This window comes from Adiantum capillus-veneris, chromosome 22 (genome assembly GCF_014529385.1).
Source record: "Adiantum capillus-veneris isolate H3 chromosome 22, ASM1452938v2, whole genome shotgun sequence".
NCBI classification, from domain to species: domain Eukaryota; kingdom Viridiplantae; phylum Streptophyta; class Polypodiopsida; order Polypodiales; family Pteridaceae; genus Adiantum; species Adiantum capillus-veneris.
Window position 1 is genome coordinate 128,854,179 of NC_140952.1, and position 4,575 is coordinate 128,858,753.

At 39.4% G+C, this 4,575-nt stretch overlaps 1 long non-coding RNA gene across 1 annotated transcript; it reads right to left on the reverse strand.

Annotated features, from left to right (window-relative positions):
• Positions 1 to 2,342: 2,342 nt before the first annotated feature.
• Positions 2,343 to 4,375, reverse strand: LOC147430208 (uncharacterized). The gene is made up of 2 exons (XR_015185850.1): positions 4,238 to 4,375; positions 2,343 to 3,492 (listed from the first exon to the last, which is right to left on the reverse strand). It is a non-coding gene; the product is annotated as an uncharacterized LOC147430208 (long non-coding RNA).
• Positions 4,376 to 4,575: the final 200 nt, after the last annotated feature.

The window sequence follows — 4,575 nt, forward strand, 5'->3', positions numbered from 1 at the left end:
GGTTTAGGGTTGAAGTAACATAAAATTGGGCAAATTCTAGAAAAGCGTTGATTGTGAAATGCTTGCCCAAAAACAATCCCATTGGTTAGAGTCCTCTCTATTTTGTATTTCGTGCACATATATTGTTTTCAGTAAAAACCAACATAGTTGATTCTTAAATCAAACTCCGACTAAACTAATTCACAATTGTTGAACACTAAGTGAATAGTTGAGTACTAATTAACCCCTTTAAAATTGATCATCTATTTGCTGGTGTAGATCTATGTTGTGTGTGTGTGCGTGCGTACGTGCGTGCGCATGTGCTTGTTTGTGTGTGCATATGTTTAAATGGGGGTTTTTTTTTTTTGGGGGGGGGGGGGGGGGGGGGTGGGGGGGTGGGGTGGGGTGGGGTGGGGTGGGGTTTAATCTATAAAGCAAACTTGCTCTTATGCTCAATGCTCTTCAAAATTGTTGTGAGCTCCAATGGGTGCATGAACATTTTGAATTTTCTTCCCAATCATTATTGCATTAATATGTTTGTTGCAATAAGAGCCGGTACAAGCCTCAATATCAAAATTGATGTATCTATACTATCTATAATGGGGGGAGGGATTCCGGGCCCCCCTCCTTGCCACACGTCACTAGCACGTTCAACCGGTGGGTCTGGCCTGCAGAGAGAGAGAGAGAGAGAGAGAGAGAGAGAGAGAGAAGCGGGCGGAGCCCACCACCAATTGTGTATGAATGCTTATTGCGATGCCAAATGAAAAAGGCTAAAAGCAGTCAGATTATTGTGAAGCAAAATAATGCACATCTACCAGTATGGCACACATGCAATTGCCTTGTTGTTTTATAAATTTGTTCCTAAAATGTATGCTTCAAACAAGCTTTTATGCATGCAACTCCAAAAGCTACAAGCATCCACACTTCTAAATGTATGCTTGATGCAACTTATTGGGACATACAAAGGTTATGAACAAAGTTTTAGAGCACATAAAGAAGGTGAAAGACATAAAGAAGATTTAGAGCACATAAAGAAGGTGAAAGACAGGCAATCTTGGTGGATAGATATTAAGACATAATTAAGGTGGCAATATCAAGCTTTGAAGTGGTGTTGTGGCTTAATCACAAGGTTAGTGGTATTGTTTAAGATCTTTGGAGACGTGGTGCTCCATTATTTTGGCACGCATCAAAAAGCTTTATTCTAGCATGGCATGGAATAGAAGGCTCACTGATACTATACACATAGGGATCATGCATTATTATTGTAAAGGCCACGTGCAAAGAACCTTAATAGTATCCACACCATATTAAATCCTACCCTATCATTTGTTAAATTGATACATGGGTGCACTTATTAAGCTCAAGATAACCTTTGATGTTGAACTTGGCTTTCTTTATCATAAAGCCATTCTTTCAATTAATGTGACCTCATCCCTCAAGAGGTAGGTTGAGAAAAAGCAGGTGACACTTTGCCTTCTCGTGCATAGATTTAGTTCAGCAAAAGAGATGGACCTAGTGAGGTGGATTGCATTCACACCATACTTCATCCCTTGTTAATTGCTACCTTATGCCTTTGCTGTCTTTCAAAGCCAATTCTTGCAATATTTATGCTCTGTGGGACACCTTTTTGAGATAAAGATGGCGAAAAAAAAAGCAGTTTACTTTAAGACTGTGATTAGCCAATTTATCAATATGATGTAAAGCTTTATTATACTTGAAGGTAAATTTTAAAAAGACAATTTAGAACTATAGCTTCTAATTAGGTTCCCTTTTACAGCAGGAGTTGTCGGGGAAGGTTTCAGCTTTGCATAGATTATGAATGCAAAAATCAAGTGTTTGACACATACAAACTATAACAACTTATGGTGTGTGCTAAGCAAAACTCGTCCTTTGACCGAAAGTATGCCAAGCAAGCTACAAAGCACAACAACTACCTCTGGGTCCTTAAAGCATCCTTTCAAGACCATACAATAGGAAGTGTTTTATAAATACCCCATTGCACATGAAAATTGACCAAAAGTTTGCCCGTAATCACACAATTGAAAGTAGTGAGAAGTTGCTGCTCATGCTCTCAAGCAAAAGCCCATGAGTAGCAGATATAAAGTCCTAGATATAGATTTTGGAAGTTTAATATGTGTGTATGAATGGATTAGACAACTGATTAGTTTAAACTTTTGAGAATACTAAATTAAGCCTTTAATGCTGCAATAGTGACAGTTGTAGTCTCGACATCGATTTTAGAATCTCAAAAAAAAAAAAAAGTGGATTAACCATGATCTTCGAGGAACACAATGCCTATGTGCTTCAGTCATCATGCTAGATACAAGAAAAAAACGGAGTAGGCTCGTAGAGATGGAGCAATCTCGCGTGCAAAACTAAAGAATTATAAAAGAAAGAAGTGTGTGGATTAGTTACTTTTATGATCCACTTGAACATACATTAGTCACTTTTATGTGGGGAGTGTGTGTATTTAACATCTTGGGTTTCAAGAATCTTCATCATTCTATTGATTCTACAAGGGTGAGGGAGACAGAGAGAGATATAGAAAGATAGGTGAAGATCAAGCATAGATCTTCCAGGGTTAGTTTTTGGTGCCTAATAAAAACTTCAAGGAGTGTGGCAGAGACAATGAGATTGAATCTTAGCCACCATCTCTATTGCTACTTTTTAATTTGCATCATCTTGATACTGCCCATGCAAATTTTTGCCTCTTTCATACAAATGCAAAACGGTAAACAAAGCATCACTCCAGCAGTACCTCCGACATTAAGTGCGACACGGCCGGTACTGATGCAATTTAGAGCTTTGTTCTACATGTGCTTGTTGTAGAGCAGGCATATAGAATGTGATTGATTAGAAGCCAGCATGGTAATGCCATTTATTAACGCTGGAAATTGTATATTGTATAGAAAAATGAGAAATATGGGTGCAAACCACATGGGTAGGAGAGAGAAGAAGAGAGCTAAGCTTTTTCATAATGTGCATAGATGGGAAGAACTAGAGCTTTATGGTTTTCACTGTTCAACAATATTCCCTAAGCATCATTTTAGAATTAAGAATGGGATCAAGAGATAACTTCAACACACTTTATGAGCAAACCCAAGAGACCACTTTGATGTGTCAATCTTATTTGATGTATAATTGAGAGCCCAATTATGGTAAAATGGATGGAATGTGGAGTCTTAAATAGTTCCAGTCTTAAATGGAATGAGGAGAGAGAGAGAAGCCTTAAGGAGTTCATGCAAAAATAGGAGGTAGATGATTGTTGAGTTTTGATAGACTATAGATTCGATCAATTCTTAGAGCATAGTCTTACAATAATAATATGATAAGGAAAGTATTTATGTCAATTGTGTGACCCATAGCAGGTGAAGGAGCATTTTGGTGTCACAAGAACGAGGGAGGTGATGGAGATGGAAGAGGAGCATATTCCAAGAAGGTTTCTAAGGGGGTTTGAGGCCATGCATGTCGCCCAAGAAAGCGTGTGGAGCGCTCCGCCCTTACCTACAACAACTGCAACCACATTGTTAACAAATTTGAAGCAAAATCTTCAAAGTGGAACTCAAACTTTGAGGATGAGTAGTAGGCCACCACCATTGCCTACCACATCACATGCACAAGAGGATGAGCAAGAAAAAGAAGAGAAGTCCTACTACTTCCATGTGGACTATAGCCCCCCCAAGGTCCACTCTCCTACTCACAATTGAGGCCCTTCTTACAATTAATTACATGACACTTTCTTGCTATGCAAGAAGTCTCATTGTACCATATTGTGGTCATCCAACCAGTTTTGTAAAACCACAATTGTCGGCCGTGCCACATTGTTGCAACTCCTCGTTGCATGGAAGAGATTTTTGTAGTGGATGATTCCCTTCCATGCTGCCTCAATTAGTAAGGGATCTTGACACTCTCAAATTTTCACCTCTCTAAATTTGCTTGACCTTATTACACTCTAATGCCTATGGAATGCCCCATGTACATTTGTGTGTGTGTGTGTGTGTGCAGATCTTTTTGAAAGATGCCTTGGAAAAAGAGATGATTGCATATTGCTATAAAGAAGATGAAGAATCATGAGATCCATTGGTCATTGCTTTTACAGTTTATTGATCACAATACAATGATCTTAAGCTAAATTGAGCACAAGAAAAGCTCAAAGATTCATTCCTAGCATCATAACTCTATGTGTGTGTGTGTGTGTATAGTAAATAATTTGCATGAGAGAGAGAGAGAGAGATGAGAGAGAGAGACGATCACGTACTGCCGAAGCCACTATGTACTTGAGAGCACTCAACCCTCTTATATACTTGAGATATCAACCAAGCTTCTAACAGTTGAGAGCTTTTCAGAGTTAAGAAGGGCCACTATTGATTGTGCAACCACTTTTGCACAAGCTCACCATGGGTCACAAGACGAGCACAGAGAAGAGACACATGAAGGGGGTCAATACATATCTTCACAAGAAGTTTTGGACAATTTCGCACAATAATTCCCACATTATGACTTACCTCAACATCATGAGCTTCTGTGAGGGAGGCACGGCATACGTCCTAGCTAGGTACGATTGGGGGACCTCCGGCCCAGTGGGGGGGGCGGTGT